Genomic DNA, 20,289 nt, shown 5'->3' with positions numbered 1-20,289 from the left:
ATTCACTTAGGCCCCTTTGAAAATTCCAGCCCAAACTACCAGACTCTTACCACTCAGAGAAATGCTACTTAATGAAATTAGTATTAGACATTACAGGGTCAACAAATCAGAAGTTGCAGTGTTGTGGCATTGTGGCTGGATGTGTTGTCTTCTGGAGATACCAGGCCTCGGATTGAGAAGCATTATACAATCATCTGGAACATGTGAAAAACTGCTAATATAGGGAAATCCAATATTTCCCCTCGATTACCAGGACATCACTAGTAAAACAAAGATATTTATCAAAATACAGGATAGACTAATCATATTCCAAATGCTTAACGGTTCATTTATTTGCTTGTCGTGAAAAATAAATACTATTGCCGATAAGCAAAATGAACAGGGATTTCAGTGATGCATGGTGCTCAGACTGGACCTTTGCACACAGGCAAATTTTACTCTACAAGAAAATAATACAATGATATATGACCAAGGTCCTGAACACTTGTGTTAATAACAATTTTTTCAAGAGTAGGAGCAATAATGGCCAGTGTCCTGGACAAATTCCAATGTAGGTGATTATGTGCTTCTTACCTAATGCCCACAGCCCAGGACTTTTATTCTGATAGGCTGTCTTTCACTTGAGTTGAAAGGTGAAGTTGTAATTATGAAATCATTAGGATTAATCGCAAAGCCTTGCCCATCACCAGACTAGGTGAAAACACCAGGGCATTCATAAGAGAGGATTATCTCCTTTTCAGTCTTTCCTAAACTAATCCAATGCTTGTTTTTAACTCTGAAGGTTGGCAAGTTGTCACTCCATTATCTGGCCTTGTAACTTGCAATGTTTGTTTTGAATACAGCTATGTTTTCTTCATTGTTTTTGAACATGCAAGGCACATTGTGGAGCTACAAAAGGAAGCAACTGTCTACTAATACTCTAATGGGTCTGGATTAGGCACTGCCTTCTGTTTTGTGTGGGTCTTCTGAAAGCACCCATTGTAGTGGCTCCAGCAAAGTTCTTAATAGGTATGTTGACAATACAGACTGGGTGGATTTCACCCCTGTGCAGTGGGCCAGCATGCACCTATTTAAACAAGATTTAACTGGTACCTTGCAATCCTCTGTGAATTTCACCCCCACTGAGAATTTTGTGGGAAGCTAACGACATGTGGCACTTTTTAATGGGAGCCCTAGTAAAGCCCATGTTCATGGAAACCCATCAAAGGCCAGAGCCTGCAGGGTCTACTATTTGGAGGGCCTGCACACAGAGCACCCTGTAGGATTTACGGAACAATCTGGTGTGCCCCTTGCAAGGGGTCAGTTACACAACAGCTTACAAAGATAAGTAAGTATATATGGGGAAACTGATACAGAGATTAAATGACTTGCTCAAAATCACTAGGGTGACCAGATGTTCCGATTTTATAGGGACAGTCCCGATTTTTGGGTCTTTTTCTTATATAGGCTCCTATTACCCCCCACTCCGTCCCGATTTTTCACACTTGCTGTCTGGTCACCCTAAAAGTCACAGACAGAGCTGTGCAAGGAAAGGATTTTTTTGGGCTCTCTGAATATTCCAAAATTTAAAAAAAAAATGGTTTTGGGTTGACCTGAAAATGAAATGTTTCAATATTTTCAACCTTGAAAAAAAAATCCATTTAGGGTGGAACAAAGTGTTTCATTTAGATTTTGAGGGGCTTTTTGCGCTTTTTAAAATAAAGGACATTTCAGCACAGAATGTCAGTCTGAACGGAAACGTTGAAATGTTTCATTTTGAAAATGTCAAAACAAAACGTTTTGACTTTTTCTGATTTTTGTTAACACAGTTTGTCAAAACAGGGAAGAATTCACAAAACATTTAATTGCTGGTAAATTTGCATTTTGCACCAAAAAAAGTTTCGGATGAAAAATTTCAGACAGCTCCAGTACATGTCATAACCAAGAACAAAACCCAGTACTTTCAACATTTGGGGCCGGGGGGAAAATGAGGGTATATCCACAAGATCACACTGCACCTAAGGCTTGGGGGGTACCAGCGAGTGCTTCAAAGCTTCCAGGAGCTGTGCTGCTGCTCTGAAACTTTGAGAAATGAGCGTATCAAGTGACAAAAAGGTGACGGATCCAGAGTCAATTCTAGGTCTAATTCATATTCGCTCGGGGCGTAATCTCTCTGAAAGGTACAGTTCTATATAATTATCTAATGCCAGGTGGGCTGGACTGCCCTGTTATGTGGAATATTCTCCTCCCAAACATCTTCCAGTACAGTGAAAAATGAGCTGTGTGCTCATGCTATTAACCCTTTATAGTATGTACTGTATTTCTCATCTTTTTCTCTCCCTGTGTGTTTTTCAGACCTCAGTTCAATCATGGGAAACAAAGAGGCCATACCCAAGTTAAGCTGTTTTGGCTGCAGACAGATTTTGTATTAGTCTTGCAGGAATTTGCAGTCCAAAAAAACCCCAAAACTTTTTATATTAGTTTAAAAAATATAGACAGACAAAGGGGATTTTCTATCATATTCTGGGGGAGGAGGGGAGTTCATAAGGGAAAATATAAGAAGACATCTTGAAAGAAACATTCCCCAGAAAATACTGCTGCTTTCAGAAATGCCTGCCTTTCATAATTCATTTCTGTGCTCTGGGTAACACATGACTGTATTGTAAATGAGCATTTAATTAGCTCCGTGGTGTAAAGATCAACTGTCTGCTGTGTCAATAACTAATACTTGGTCCTATACATGTTTAGCAGATAATATGGGGTAATTAGAAGAAATCAGCTGACTTCTGGCATAGTAAAGCAAGTGTAATGAACCCACTGGTACCTTTCCCCCCACTTCAGTTGAGCCATATAGAAAGGCTCTAACCAGAAGAGAGGACAACATGTTACCCACAGAGGGTTCCATAATCCCCAGAGGACAGGAAAAGGTGTAACATCCTGAAGTCAGGGAGATATCAGTGTGACACACTGCACCTCAAGGTAGCACCCTGTAACCCCCATATTCATCATTTGTATATGATTGTGATATTTCATACAAAGCCTGACATGTAAGATACCAAGTGAAAGGTCATGATCTGAAGAAACTTACTGTTCTGTCAAAATATGTATATCGTTAGTGTGTATGAAGTGATGAGATTTTGCTAAATGGTTGTTATTGAAATATGTTGTGAGTCTGGGAGTCACTTACTGTTAGTTCTCCATTGACAACAAAGGAGGTAACCCACACCCAGGTCAGTGTTAAATGACCACTGACCAGCAGGGGAATTGTAAACAGGAGATCTACAATTCAATAAGAGACAGTTACCCATGCACCACTCAATGAGGATTGCTCAGCTTTATGACATAGCAAGGCCCACCGGGACATGCCTGGGCCAGTATCTTTCCAGGGACGTGGCTTGAGAGTATAAAATAAGAGACCACCTCTTTCCTCCCCCACCTACGCTGAAGGCAACAAGAATGCTGGGAAGACACAGGCTTTGAACTGAGGAGACTGGTCCCAGGCTGAGAAGGAAATTTAGCCTGTATATTAAGAATTATAATTTGTACCTGCAACATCTGATGGGGTAAGAAAAGCTGTTGATTCAATTCTTGTATAGTCTAAAAAGTTCAGGATTTAGAATACTTGTTTACTTTTTATTTTCTTAAGGTAACTATCTCAAAATCTATCTTCCTTTAGTAAATAAGCTTATTTTAATGTTTTATCCTTACCAGTGAGTTTGTCTAACGTTAATAATAATAATACAAGCTACCCCCAAAGGTCATCAAGTCCAGCCCCCTGCCTTTACTAGCAGGACCAAGTATTGATTTTGCCCCAGATCCCTAAGTGGCTCCCTCAAAGATTGAGCTCATAACCCTGGATTTAGCAGGCCAATGCTCAAATCACTTGGGTATCTGCTCAGATTGCAAAGGCTGATGCATATCCACTTTCCTTTAACAAAGTGGTGTACTGATTAATGAGCCTGTATTTTTCAAGAGAAAGTCTTGAGCAGTGTAAGAAGATATATGTCTGGGATACAAGGCTGGGAGCGTGGCTGGTGTTTCCCTGTGTATAGTTCATGAGTGGCTTGGAGAGCATTCATGCAACATAGCTGGGTGCGTCTCTGCATGCTGGTGGCTGAGTGATAGCAGTGCCTGGAGGGGATTGCTGCTTGTCATTGGCAAAGCATTGTGAGAGACAGCCCAGGCTGGAGAGTTAAGGGGGCACAGCAGTCCCACAGTTCCAGGTTGTACCCCTGGGATCCTGTCACAACCAGGGTTGGTAGAGATCCAGTGATGATGTGGGAGCTGAGGTAACAGACTGGAGGAAGTAGCCTAGTTGCTGCCTGCAGACAGAAGGTGAGGCAGTGGGCAGCCAAAGAGCTGGGACTGGAGAGCTGAGAGCCAGGCAGGGGAGGCTGCAATAACAGTAGCAGGTGGATACAGTATGGCAGCCCACAAGCAGGACGTGCGGTGGCAACTGCATGTGCAAGTGGTAAAATTGGGGCAGACAGGCCCTAACAAGACCAGGGACAAAAGACCTGAGCTCTGTTCAGAGATCTGCAGGCCAATGGTTGCTTGCCATCCAAGAAAGTTAGGCTGCACGCAGCACCTCTGGCATTAGACCTGAGGATCCTCTGAGGATATGGCTACCTTTACACACCGAGGACCCTGAAAGAGCTCTAGAGAGTCCCAGTCCTCACAGCGACACCCTGAAGAGGGGTCAGTTACTCGAAAGTTTGCCAAACCCTGGGAAGAAGCAGCAAGAATGAGGAGGTGAAATTCTATGCGTTATGCAGCAGGTCAGATTAGACGATCAGACCACACCTTAAACTCTAGGAATCTATGAGTCCAGGAAATGGACGCTGTTTGTATTCACTGTTCATGGGTAAGACTCCAGTTCAGCAAAGCATTTAAGCACATGCTTCAGTCCTGTTGAAGTTAGTGTTCTTAAGTACTTTTCTGAAGAGGGATGGACTAAGCACATGCTTAAAACGGAGACTATTTTCTTCTGAATGAAAAGCATGGAATATGGTTTCCTGTCATTTATTCTTTACAAGTACTTGGGTGACTTCTAAGTGGGTCATTCATCCAAAAATCATTTTGAATCTTGTAAGTTACACCAATTCTGATCACAAATTATTATTTGCTCCTCCCCCCCCCCCCCAAATACATACCAGAAGTATATGTTTTTTCGCTAGTCTTTAAACATCAAATCCAGGAACAGAAACAATACCTTGTAACCTGGACAACTAGCCTCCTAGCAATAACAAACTGCTGTCATGAACGTATGTGACTAAATGTATTGCCTGAAAATTAGCTGCTGGTAAGGAAGTATACCTCTGTCAGCCAAGAACCAGCACAAGAACTGTGCACTGTTAAAGTCCCAGTTATGCAATCCCAGTTAGGTAGGGTGAAAGAAGGGCTTTGTTAACAGATAACCTAGTTTACATGCAACTTACTCAATGTTTGCTACGAATACATTTGAGTTCGTATTGCTTTCCTATGCTTTCACTACTGAAGACACTTGGAGTAATTACTTTACACAGAATAAACTAAGTTTGATCTTAGCTAAGAGGCTGAGAATTGACAAAATTAAATAGCCATTGTATAGTTATATTCTATTGCATGTTAACTATGGGTCCAGTCAGTAGTGTGCAGTGACAGTTTCAGTAAGGCATTCAACAACTCACTTGCCTGCCCTAGGTTGTCCAAAATGGTGTCCACCATGTGGTGTGCGGAAACTGTGTGGAGGATGCCATTTTGTAGAACAAAATGGCATCCTCCATAGAGGCTGGACAGAATTGTCATGTGGGCCGGATGCAGCCTGTGGGTCACCAGCTGGACAACACATAGCCAATCAAGCATGCAGGGCAGAAAATGCATGCCTTGCATACATAGACAACACGTCACTGGGTCAAGTCCAGTGACCCTCCGAGGCAAAAACACCCATGGACTTCACTGAGACTTTTGCCTGAATAATGATAACCGAAGGCTCTGCTTCAACATTACAATTTAACAGAGTAATAAGCATTACAAGCATATTGCCGGGGCTTCCTGATGTCAATGGATGCTCCGGGGTGCCAGGTGTGTGTGTGTGTGTGTGTGTGTGTGTGTGTGTGTGTGTGTGTGTGTGTGTGTGTGTGTGTGTGTGTGTGCGCACTCATCTGCGGGGAGCCACTGTGAAAAAGAACCCAGCCTGGAGCTCTAGTCTCTAACTTCTGCAGGACCGGTGTGGGGAGAGTGGGAATAAAGTGCTCCACCTGTTAAGAGGTGGACCTAGGAAGCCATTAGATTGGTTGTGATGCAGAGAGGACGCACCATGTTCAAACTCTGCTGAGGCTGCAAACCATGCTGATTCCCTACAGACAAACAAAAGTCCATTCTCTGGAATAACAGTCCCTGGAATTCCATGCCAGACCAACTGAGCTTTGCAGCCTTCAGAGGTGGAGGCTGCTGTTCTAGTGTGTAAGGGAGCTATTTCCCAGTAATCAGAATAGTAACCAACAACCAAAAGGTAGACTTGCCTTCGCACCGTGCATAACCCACGCTTAGCTTGCTCCATGGCAGAGCAGGTGTTCAGTGTATTGCCAAGAGATTCCCTTTGCCAATCTGCCTGGAGCGTTGCAGCCTGTCTAATGCTTCCTGAGTCCAGCTGTTAACATCATCCACCTCCCACTTTCCCCATCTGCCAGTCTCTGCCCCCTACCACAGTGGGGACCCCAGATTCTGTAGAGCAGGGGTTCTCAAACGGGGGGTTGGGACCCTTCAGGGGGTTGCGACGTTATTACATGGGGGGTTGTGAGCTGTCAGCCTCCACCCCAACCCTCTTTGCATCCCGCATTTATAATGGTGTTAAATATATAAAAACATTTTTAATGTATAAGGGGGGGTGTGCACTCAGAGGCTTGCTATGTGAAAGGGGTCACCAGTGCAAAAGTTTGAGAACCACTGCTGTAGAGTGACTTTGGCAGGGTCTAAGTGGCAGAGTGCGAGCAGTGCTCTGGGAGCAGCTGAGCCCCGCCAAGCTCTACAAGGAAGCAGGAAGTTTCATGTGCAAGAGGATCATTGTCTCCAAGTGCAGATTTAAAGGGCCAGGGGACTGATCTGGGAAGGTGTAAAGACCTTGTGGTTTGGCCCAGGAGTCTATTGCTTCACGCATTTCTGCACATTTAAATGCGGTACATTTTTACACCCATTGTCAGATTGCCAGGCAGCCACTTCAGCAGCACATTCACTGACGTGGCTGTACAGGAAATGATGCTGGTGTGATACTGGCAACAGTGCTAGACCATCCATTGAACTGTCACATTCAGCGCAAAGCAGGGTAGTGTTTTCACTTTACTGCAACTTAACTGCATGCCATGCATAGCAAAGAGAAAGTCCTGCTATTTTTTTTTTATCGTTGTTCAATTGTCAGTGGACTTACATCAGGGATATTTTTTCCCAGTATTAGTACAGTAGTTCTGTGCACATTAATCAGGAATCTCTTGCCAAAGTATTGTTATGCTATTTGTACTTTTGGAACCTGATCTAACTCATATTGAAACCAATGGGAGCCTTTCCATTGACGTCAATGGAGGTTGGATCAGGCCTTGCCTTGAAATGTGTTTGTGCTGGATGTAGTGTAGTATTGTATAACAAGCAAAAATCGGGCATTAACACAAGGGGTCTGAATTATGGTTGTATGGGCAACCTCACTTCTGGCATTACCTAACTTTTGAGGGCTTGACTTTGCAACCTTAACATTCTTTGAACATAGTTGTTCTGGAGGTTCGTACTGTATAGTACATTTTAACACCTCGGCTTTAACACATCAATCACTTGATGACCTATTCTGTTCATTCTCCCTGAAGCACCTGGCATTGGCCACTTTCGGAAGACAAGATACTGGGCTGGATGGACCATTGGTCTGACCCAGTAGGACCGTTCTTATGTTCTTAATTGACACAATCTTATCAAATAATGGAGAGATAAGGTGGGTGAGGGAATATCTTTTATTGGATCTTTTATTTTGTTGGTGAGAGAGACCAGCTCTCGAGTCACACAGAGCTCTTCCTCAGGGCTGGGAATGGCGCTCCAAGTGTCACAGCTAAATGCAAGGTGGAGCAGATTGGTTAGCCTGAGTAATTAGTAAGGGACCATTCAAGGTAAGTGGCCTGTTAACCCTCTGCAGTCATAGGACTAAGAGAGGGGGTTATTGGGTTACACGGTTACAATGATCAGCACCCCCACAACACATCTTTCAATGGATCTGACCTACCCATGCCTGTCACAACATGTGGCGTACCTCATCCAGTGCGCTAATGCCCCGATAACAACTATATGGGTGAAACCAGACAGTCACTATGCTCGCAACTTGAACTCACGCAAGAAAATGATAAAAGACAAAAATACCCCATCACCTGTGGGCGAACACTTCTCATAGGTCAGCTACAGCGCGATCCCTTTATCAGTCCTCATCCTCAAAGGAAACCTGCACAACACTTTCAAAAGACAAGCCTGGGAGTTTAAACTCATAATTCTGCTAGACACTAAAAATCATGGAGTGAACAGAGACACTGGATTTATGGCTTATTACAACAATCTATAAACCAATAACCCCTTCTTTTTGTCCTATGACTGCAGGGTTGTTAATGGGCCACATCACCTTGAATGGTCCCTAACTACTTATGATAAACAATGTGTCCATCTTGCATTGTACTGTGACGGTCAGAGTACCTTTCCCAGACCCAAAGAAGAGCTCTGTGTGGCTCAAAAGCTTGTCTCTGGCCTTGTCTATTCTACAAAATCAACCTAAGTTAGGTCGATGTACAGCCGCTGCAGTGATTAACTGGGAGTTTTTATATCCACACTTTCTCCTTTTGTTGGTGGTGCACATCCTCACCAGGTGCGCTTCCACCAGAGTAACTGACAGTGTGGGGAATTGTGGGGCACTGACAGCCTGGAGCCCTGCCACCCAGGCTGACAACCCAGAGCCCCGCAGCTTGGGCTGACAATATGGAGCCCCTCCGCCTGGGCTGAAATCTGGTGCTCCACACACCAGGACTGACAGCCCACAGCGCCACCGGGCTGACAGCTGGGGACGCGAAACCCTGTTGCCACCTCCCGGTAAGGAATGGAGGAGGGGGAGGAGAGCTTGATCCTGGTCACCTCCTGGTGAGAGATTGAACAGCGGGGGGAGGAGCCCCCGTGGGGCTGACAGCCAACAAGCGATGTAAGTAAGCCAGTGTCTACACAGACACTGTGTCACCCAGCTACAGCAACTCAAGCAACCTCTCACAGAGGTGGAGATGTTAAGTCGGCGTAGTGGGTGACTTACATCAGCAGAAGCACTATTGTAGTATAGACACTTACAGAGTTAGGTCTGTGTCAGCTGCCTTAAGTCAACCTAACTCTGTAGTATAGACCAGGCCTCTCTCTTCATCAGAAGTTGGTCTAATAAAAGATATAACCTCACCCAACTTGTCTCTCTAATACTCTGGGTTTGGCACAGCTACAACTACACTGCATATAAAATAATAGTCATGGTAACATTTCAAAGTTTACTTATAAAAATGCTAGAGAACTCTGCAGTATTGGTCAGATCATAATAATATCTCTGTAGTGTTTTAGGAGCCTGGTCATTACTGTACAATACAAAACTGTGTTCTTTGTATAAGACTGATGCACCGCCTCCTAAGCTTTGTTTTCCGACCCGGTTGTTGTGCATTTTGACCTTAATCTCTGTCTTTGTAAGATGGTCACAATATGTGAGAGTTCTATCCAATGTGATGCCTAGATAGACTGGGTCTGGCCGGAATGACATGGGGAGCCAAAGCCCAAACATTACGCATGTCAGCCTTGGCACTCATACTCAGCAATAAAGGATTGCACTCCAGTATGGGCTCTCTCACCACATACAAGGATGATTGACATACAACTTAATTCCACCATATGTATTATTTTAGGCACATTTAAATCTACTCCTCTACCATGGCTACCAGTTCTCTGCAATATTGCTCCACCCAGTCTTAGCAGAGAGGAAAGCGTAGCAAAGCTTGTGACAAAATTGCATGATATGCCACATCTACTGTTAATTAAAGACTTGTTTAATCTACCACATGGTCGTCTGCTCTTAAGGCACCCATTGTGTATAAGTTTATTGGGTGAGGAATTTATGGCAGAGGACACGTGGTGAGCTTCATCGTCTGCAGAGAAAGTGACAAATAATTATCTTGTTTCAGATCCCACTCAGCATCAACCCGGGTTTGATTTACCATGAAGGCAATGGAGCCTTCTGAACTGGTTTTGTACCACACATGGAATTTGTGTCCTAACAGAATTTCGGAGGTGTTTTAGCGACAGTCCACTTTGTCAATGTGAGCAGCCACAAACCATGAAACACATTGCTGAGGACTGCAAAATAGCTCAACTTCTTGGAGGTCTTTGTGCCTTGAACATTGTTGATAAGAATGCTGTAGCTTGGCTTGACCAGATTGCATACGTCAAAATAAATAAATAAATAATAAGCGTTGTTTATCCATTTGGACTGGATATTATCTGCTTTTTCCATCTCTACTGTCTGTGAATGATTCATTATTAGTGTCAAATTGACAAATTGATAAATTAAACAGTAATAAATCATCAGGACTAGATGGTATTCACCCAAGATTTCTGTGGGAACTCGAATGTGAAGTTACAGAACTACTAATTGTTGTTTGTACCATATCACTTAAATTGGTCTCTGTTCCAGATGAAGGGAGAATAACTGATGTAATGCCGATTTTTTAAAAAAGGCTCCAAAGATGATCCTGGCAATTAGAGGTGAATAAGCCTACATTCAGTATCAGGCAAATTGGTTCAAAGTAATGGTAAAGAACAGAATTATCAGACACATAGATGAACATGATTTGTTGGGAAGAATCAACACAGCGTTTGTAAAGGGACATCATGCCTCACCAATCTATTAGAATTCTTTGAGGGGTCAACAAGCATGTGGACAAGGGTAATCCAGTCAATATCCTGTACTTGGATTTTCAGAAAGCCTTTTATTAGATCCCTCACAAAATTAAGCAGTAATGGGATAAGAGGGAATGTCCTCTCATGGACTACTAACTGGTTAAAAGATAGGAAACAAAGCGTTGGAATAAATGGTTGGTTTTCACCACGGAAAGAGGTAAATAGCGTGGTTCCCCCAAGGATATTTACTGTGACCCGGGCTGTTCAACATATTCATAAATGATCTGGAAAGAGGGGTAAACAGTGAGGTGGCAAAGTGTGCAGATGACACAAAATTACTCAAGATAGTTAAGTTCAAAGCTGACTGCAAAGAGATACAAAGGGATCTCATTAAACTGGGTGACTAGGCAACAAAATGGCAGAGTAAATTCCGAGTTGATAAGTGCAAAGTAATACACACAGGAAAACATAATCCCAACTATGCATACAAAATGATAGGGTTTAAATTAGCTGTTATACCTCAAGAAATAGATCTTGGAGTCATTGTGGATAGTCCTCAGAAACATCTCCTCAATGTGCAGCGGTAGTCCAAAAAACTAACAGAATGGTAGGAACCATTAGGAAAGGATAGATAAGATGGAAAAATCTAATGCAACTATGTAAATCCATGATAGGTCCATACCTTGAATACTGTGTGGAGTTCTAGTCACCCCATCTCAAACAAGATATATTGCAATTGGAAAAGTACAGAGAAGGGGAACAAAAATGATTGGGGTATGGAACAGCTTCCACATGAGGAGAGATTAAAGACACTGGGGAACTCTTCAGTTTAGAAAAGAGACAACTAAGGGAGGATGGCATAAAATCATGAATGGAGAAAGTGAACAGCAAAAATAACACAGGAACCGGGGGTCACCCAATGAAATTATTAGGCAGGAGGTTTAAAACAAACAAAAGGAAATATTTCTTCACACAATGCACAGTCAACCTGTGGAACTCATTGCCATGGGCTGTTGTGAAGGCCAAAATATAAGTGGATTAAAAAAAGAACTGGATAAGTTCATGGGGGATAGGCCCTTCAATGGCTATTAGCCAAGTTGGCCAGGGATAAAACCCCATGCTCAGGGTGATCCGAAACCTCTGAGTACAAGAATCTGGGAGTGGAAGACCAGGGTGGATCACTCCATAATTGTTTGCCCTGTTCTGTACACTGCTGTTGAAGCTCTGGTATGGACCACCATCAGAAGACAGGGTACTGAACTAAATGAAACTTTGATCTGACCCAGTATATCCATTCTTATGTTCTAATGTTAGTGATGTTTCATTATCTAACATGCCTCACCACATTCCTGGCCAGTGGAACATTAGTTAAGAGCCACAATGAAGACAACTCTGTAGGTGAAAATGAACATCCGTATATAGAGTACATAATTCAATGAACCCTTGTTTCGCACATTCATTGACTTTAAACAAGCATTTGATTCCGTTAACATAGCGGTTCTGGGAAAGCACTCAAGTGGTACAATTTTAACAGTAAGCTGATTCAAATACTGCCTGGTCTATGTAGCACAGCGGGAAGTCAATGGTGAGCTACAGAGTGGTTTGAAGTCAGAATGAGTCAAACAGTGATGCATACGCATTCCAACACTTTTCTCTCTATATTTAGAAAATGTTTTGCCCAACTCCTTTATTAACTTTGGTGGAGGCTGCATGACATCAGGGTAAATTATCCATCACCTTGACTTTGCAGATGATAATGTAATAATGCTCTCCACAGAGGAATGGAACCAAGAAGCAGCAACAAACCTATACATAACAGCCAGAGATTGGGGGTTAAAAATGAATAAACAAAAGACTAAACTAATGGTAACATCACAATGTCATCATCAAACTAAGCGACTCATTAAAGGTGTAGACATTAAATAAGTAGACAGCTTTGACTACTTGGGTTCCACCAGAACATAAGAAGATGCAAAGAAGATGACATCAACAAGCAGATAGCTACTGCCGGGTGAACATTCATGTGTCTGAATAAAAATGTTTGGAACCTTAAAGTCAGTGTCTATAACAACTGAAAAAAAGATTATATACAACGCTTATTGTACCCACATTACTTGTGAAATATGGGTACTGACAGAGAATCTGAAGCAACAGCTGCAATCATTTGAAACATAGTGTGGGGGCTGTATTCTGTGCATGCCAAGGCTAGCTAAGCTAAGAAATGATGACATCCATAGAAGATTGAAATGCCAGTGCGTGACTACAATCACCAAGAGGCACCAGTACACTCTTTTTGCTATGTTGCCAAAATGATCTCATGTCAACTGCCTAAAATTGTTCTCTGTGGAAGAGTGCAGGGAGAGAGAGGCCAGGGACATCCAAGGTGATAGTAGTATAACAGTTTATAAAATCATCTAGGCACCTCCCCGACAAGCTCTAACAACAACTCAAAACAGATGTGGCTGGAATCTGCTCATAACCTCAGCCTGACCCAATCTTGGTGTTGGAAGAAGAAGACAACCATGAAATGAACATCTCTACATGGAGGGGAAAGGAAGAGCTTGGAATATTCAGGATCTTACTAGTTCATAATCATTTTTCAATACTGAGCATAAATCCTGTCACCAGTTACACTGAGTAAAATAAGCAGAAAATGGCAGGTAATGAAACAACCTCAGTTTTCCTCGTTGAATGAGGAGCAATGCACTGAAAAACATGTTCATATTGTCACTTAAGGAGCAACATAACAGCAAGGAACTTGGGCTCAGATCCTCAATAGTATTTATTTACCTAGCTTCCATTGATTTTGATAGGAATAAGATACTTGAATACTGTTGAGGATCCAGGCTTTGGTTACTAGTATTATTGTATATACAGTGTCATAGGTGTGAATTGCATGTTAAAGAGATAGGGCTAGGTCTGTGGCTATAGTCACAAACAAGGGGTGGGGCATAAACTGTCCCATTCTAGCAGAAGCCCAAGGAGACATTGGTGCCTTAGAGATACCTGTCTGACCTTCAGTTTCCTCCCTGCTTCCCCCAAGCACCAGGGAAGAGGTAGTTTGCTGCTTGCCTTTAACAACAGCAGGTTATCACACTGTCTCAGCCATGCTGGCCAGCTCATCAAGAGGTTGGAGCCAAAGCTTGCTCACTCACCAGCTCTTGGGGTAGTAAGCGCATACAAAGAACCTCTTTATTCCTATGTGCTTGGACACAAGACCTGGGAAACCAGCCCAGACAGCTAAGGGGAGTTCTCACTCCCTTGTGCAGGTGTCCAGCCCAGACACAGGATAACCTATAGGCAGTAAGGTCTTTGCCCCCAAGAGCTGATCATCTAGATAACTCTTCTAGCCTCTTGTTGGATCACTCATCTCTACAGGTTAAGCCTGTTTACATTCATGAGATAAATACGAGACAAACCCTCCGGCCTTGTTTGTGCTAATCAGGCTGTGCAGCAGGACGTCTCCCTGCTACCAATTAGCCAGCTGGCATTAAAAAGAATGTTTTGCCTCATTAAGACCAGTTTTTCTTCTCTCCACGCCCACATACGCTCTGCCTCTGTCACTTCTCTGGGCCCCCTTCCTTTCAGACCAGACCCATTCAGGATTTTGGGCAATAAAAAGAGAGCAGATTTTTAATTGCAAACAAGCTATAAGAAACAGCTAAAAACTTCTCATCCGAACAGCCGTTCTCTATCTCCACCCGATACAGGAAGGATCTAATCTAAAAGTTGTGTTTATTTGTGTCAAGGATTTGCCTGCCTGTTGCTTTTGAAGGGGAATGTAACTCTTTGGCTTCATCTTTCAGGCCATCCATATAATCTGGCCATCTTGAAAATCAGCCTCATGACCACAAAGACATAACAGTTGTTAGCTACCCCTCACACCAGAGCTGCATGGACTTGACAGTCATAAAAAGAGCTACAACTCACAAGGACTTTCTGCTCCAAAAACCCCAGGCTGCTACCAGTCTGAGATAGGACAGAATCTTCAGTAGCTGTCACAGTAGTAGGGCTCATATTCTTTGTAGGCCGAAGTGTCTAGAGAGCTAGACAATCTCACACAGACTGGAGCAGGGCTGGCATTCCAGTCAGGACTAGGCAGAGGTGAAACGCACAAACTGGCCAGCACCCAACAGAAATTTGATAATGGAGGGCTCTTCAGTCTAGCAAAGACATAACAAGAGCCAACAGCTGGAAGTTGAAGCTAGAGGACTGGAGAAGGGCAAACATAGTACCGATCTTTAAAAAGGGAAACAAAGAGGACTTACAGACATGTTAGCCTAACTTTGATACCTAGAAAGATACTGCAACAAATTATTAAACAATCAGTTAGTAAGCACCCAGAGGATAATAGGATTATAAGTGTAACCCATGCCTGCTAGGTGTTAAACTTTGTCCATAGCTAGACCAGCTAGAAATTGATTAGCCTGTTATAGCCTTGGTTAGAAGAACTGTGTCTTTTAGCTCATGCAATAAAGGCTCATGCATTAAGCTCCAGAGATCCCAGGTTTGATCCAGGTTGATTATGACCAGCGTCGGTTGGCGTTATATAAGAAATAGCCAGCATGGATTTGTCAAAAACAAACCATGCCATACCAACCTAATTTCTTTCTTCGCCAGGGTTACTGGCCTAGCGGATAGGGTTGGAACTAGCAGACATTACATAATTGATTTTAGTAAGCTTTTGATACAGTCCCACAATATTCTCATATGAAAATGGTGGAAATGTGGTCTAATTGAAATTACTATGGGTGCACAACTGGTTGAAACACCCTACTCAAAGAGTAATGATAAATGGTTTGCTGTCAGACTGAGAGGGTGTATCCAGTGGCATCCCAGAGGGGGCAATCCTGCATCTAGAACTATTCAATATTTTCATTAAATGACTTATATAATGGAGTGGAGGGGATGCTTATAAAATTTGCAGATGACACCAAACTAGGAGGGGTTGCAAGCACTTTGGAGGACAGGATTTGAATGATTGGAGAGTTGCTCTGAAATCAACAAGATGAAAATCAATAAAGACAAGTGCAAAGTACTCACCGTAGGAAGTACACAACTGCAACTGGGGAATAACTGTCTAGGTGGTAGCATTGGTAAAAAGGGATCTGGGGGTTATAGTGGATCACAAACTGGACATGAGTCAACAATGTAATGTACTTGTGGAAAAAGTGAATATTCTGGAGTGTATTAACAGGAGTGCAATGTGTAAGACATGAGAGGTAATTGTCCCACTCAATTCTGCACTGGTGAGGCCTGAGGTCCCTTCCAGCCCTACATTTCTATGATTCTATGAAATTTGCACTCAAAATAAGGTGCACATTTTTAACAGTGAGGGTAATTAACCATTGGAATAACATAATGCGATCCTTGAATGTATACACAGGGAAATATTGAGCAGGAGGAAGGAGGTCATATTGCCTCTGTATTTGGCACTGGTGCAACTGCGGCTGGAATACTGGATCCAGCTGTTGTGTCCATGTGTCAAGAAAGTTATTGATACATTGGAGAGGGTTCAGGGAAGTGCCACAAGAATGACTAAAGGATTGAAAAAACTGCCTTATAATGATAGACTCAAGGGGCTTAAACTATTTAGCTTAACAAAGAGAAGGTTAAAGGGTGACTTGATCACAATCTAAGTACTTGCATGGGAAACAAAAATCTGATAGCAGGCAAAGATATAATATGATCCAATGGCTGGAAGTTGAAGCCAGACAAATTCAGACTAGAAATAAGGTGTGCATTTTAAAATGGGGGCAATTAAGCATTGGGAAAATGTATATATACACACACATCTCATAGAGCTGAAGGGGATCCTAGAAGGTCATTGAGTCCAGCCCCCTTCCTTCACCAGCAGGACTAAGTATTGATTTTGCCCTAGATTCCTAAGTGGCCCCCTTAAGGATTGAGCTCTCAACCCTGGATTTAGCAGGCCCATGCTCAAACCACTCAGCTATCCCTCCCCACAATGTATCAGGGGTTGTGGTGGATTCTGTCAGGAACCAGGGCCTGTAGCCAGGCCTGGGATCAAAGCCGAAAGCTCTGATTGGCCAAGTCACTTGATTGGCTGAGCAGCGTTGCCATGACTGCTTTTAAGCCCCGCAGAAGCACCAGAGGCTACTCTCCACTAACACCTGCACCAGTGATAGCTCCTGTGCCTGCCTTGTTCCCAGCCTTGCTTCTGCCCTATTCTTCTGCTTGCTTTCTGAATCCTGCTTCCTGACTCCAGTTTTGACCACTAGGCATGACACCCTTTGGCTGTGACTCCAGGGTCCTGACTCCTAGTTCTGACCACTAGGAATGACTGTCCATGCCGCAGTCCAAGACAGCTCCTCCATCATTGGCAATTTTTAAATGAAGATTTGGTGTTTTTTTCTAAATGATATCTTCTCACTCAAATAGGAACGAGTTCAATCTGTGTTTTGCAAACCAGATGATCAGATGGTCTCTTCTGGCCTCATAACCTAAACTAATTGTATATATCTAACAACCTTCTGTTACCAACCCCTTGTGATTCCCCTGGCCCTGGATCTCATTTATAGTCTGCTTCTAAGTGACTCAAATGAAAGATCTTCCAACACTTCTTCAGACTATTCCACAGCCTAATAGACCTCACCATTAGGAAATCTTTCCTAAGCAGAACACCCTCTGCAGATGTCATATCCCCACTAAGTGTATCTAGTTGATCACCTTTCTTTTCCTGTCTTCTCCCTTGCTGGCAGCAGCCTGTGCATAATGGCTTTAGTATCAGCTGGGTTACAGCAAGCACAGGTATGGTTGTGAGCAAACAGGCTCCGCTTGATTTGACGTCTAAAAATAGAAGTTCCCAAAGAAAGCCACTGCTGAGTGACATTGCATTAAAGGCTATTTCCTCTCTCTGGATCCATTTAGTGCATTAATGCATCTTCTGGCGGGAGGTATGCGCTGGAAGAACAGTGGCTATAATTATTCAACAGATGGGACGGTGAGAAGACAGTGACATCAACACCAATGAGCAGTTACTTATTGTGGCAGTGTATAAACATTGGGGCTTTTACTGAGTCCAAACAAGCTTCTACATTTGACCCACTGTGAACATGACCAGATGAATCATGCAAAAAAAACCTGGCAGTGGCTAGCTCAGAAAGTCATCCACTTTTCATGTAATCATTGTAGTGCTGGCTAGATCTGGGCCTGAGAGCCTGCATCTGGGTTATTACGCACTTAATTATTGCTTTTACATTTTCCATATGAATTTAGCCCTGTAGAATGACCTTTAGCTACAGAATATGTGGAGCAAGAACAGGCCACAGAAGCTTCCAAACCTTTGTCAACTAGAGAGATATCATCTGTTGAGGAGAGTTTAGCCTTCATATACATTCTGTCTCTTTCTCCTCACCAGAGTATCTGAACATCTCAAGGTCAGTAACTCTCCTAGGAGGAAGGGAAGTGCTATTATCCCCATCTCACAAACTGGGGACCGAGAGGCAGTGGGTAGATTAAGTGATATACAGATGGTCAAATGGAGTCTGTGGCCGGAATGGAAGCCAAATCTCTCAAGTTTCAGACCACTGGCCTGTCCGCTAGACCGCGCTTCCTTCAGCAGTTATGTAAGGCTTATCCTCTGACACTAAGGGTATGTCTATACTACTCGCTGGCTCGGTGGATAGTGTTTGATGTATCGGGGATCGATTTATCGCGTCTCTTCTAGATGCATTAATCGATCCCTGAATCGACGCCCATACTCCACCTCGGCAGGAGGAGTAAGTGGAGTCAACGGTGGAGCCACGGAGGTCAACTCACCGCTGTGAAGACGGCCAGGTAAGTCGAACTAAGATATTGGGAAATTGTCAAGGGGAAACCTGATATCTCTTTTAGCTCAGAAGTTGCTTTACAAGTACTAATTCACAACTAAAAATCAGTTATGTTCTGGGTATCATGACTGCCAAATCTATTGCATAAATAGATTGTCAGGAAGAAACTGCAATTACCGACAGTGTGAAGACTGTCTAAGGGATACATTTTTGAGTGTTGTACAGTGAAGATGTTGAAAATTTGTATTTCCCTTTTTGTTCACAGCATTTTCTCTCTGTCTCCCCATTAATCTAATATGCCATTTCAGTGCCAGGAACATGGTAAAAATCGTGCAAGCAGGAAAGCGAAAAACAAGAAAGTTCTAGAAACAAAAGCTTCAATGCTATGGAGACAAAAGTTACATCAAAGGTGTTTGTCAGTGGTACATTAGGAGAATCCTATTATTCCTGCTCAGCATGGGCCTTCAAGCACAGACTATCAGCCTGAACATTTTTACTGTGTTGGCAAGAAAGGTATATAACAGGGGTAGGCAACCTTTCAGAAGTGCTGTGCCGAGTCTTCATTTATTCACTCTGATTCAAGGTTGCGCATGCCAGTAACACATTTTAACGTTTTAGATGGTCTCTTTCTATAAGTCTATAATATATAACTAAACTATTGTTGTATGTAATGTAAATAAGGTTTTTAAAATGTTTAAGAAGCTTCATTTACAATTAAATTAAAATGCAGATCTTATCAGTTTAGTGCAGTGGTTCTTAACCTGGGGTGCACGCACCCCCTGAGGGAGCGAGATGCCCTGTCTAGGGGTGTGAGACATGCAAGATTTTTTTAGAAGGTAAATCATCGAAAACACAAATTAAGCACAGGCACATAAGTACAGCTACTTGGTTTCATCACAGCAGCCAGCAAACAGAGCTGTAAACAGGGGAGTTTCAGTGGGAGTTTACAGGGGGAAACTTAGAGACATAGGCAGAGGAACCGACAGGCTAGTGAAGGGAGTGGGTGGTGGTGGTCTGCCAGTGTTCTGGTGCCTGTTGGGGGGTTTGTTTTGGTTTGTGTTTCTTGGACTAACAGGTTTTAGATGGGAAGGCTATGACCGATAGAGAGGCAGCAGTGAAAGACACAATGAGAATGACTGGATGTGGAAGCTGTAGCATGTACATGATCCTGGAAGGGGTACCTGAAAAGACTTTTGTCTGCATGAAGTGCCGCATGATAGAGCTGATGGAAGAAAAGATCCAAGGACTGGAGATGCAGGTGGAAACTCTGGTGGAGTTTAGAAGGGGATTCGAGCAGATGATGGAGCAAAGACATGAGGAGGCTGAAGGGACAAGCTCAGACTTGCAGATGGAAGCTGGACCAAAGAATTCTGAGGGGAGACTGCTGGGTGAGGAAAGTGGACGGTGGAAGCATGTGACTAAGAGAACCAGGCAGAGGAAAAGATGGGCCAGTGAAGGAGAAATAGAGCTCAGGAACAGGTTTGCGGAGTTGGAAAATGAAGAAGGGGCACAGCAGGTGGTTGCTGAAGGTGAGAGGGCAAGGAAAAAGAGAAGAACAGCTAGTCCTACAGGAAGAGGAGAAGAGTAAATGGAGACAACA

This window comes from Mauremys reevesii, linkage group 2, assembly GCF_016161935.1.
Source record: "Mauremys reevesii isolate NIE-2019 linkage group 2, ASM1616193v1, whole genome shotgun sequence".
Taxonomy (NCBI): Eukaryota; Metazoa; Chordata; order Testudines; family Geoemydidae; genus Mauremys; species Mauremys reevesii.
This window is presented reverse-complemented; position numbering follows the sequence as displayed.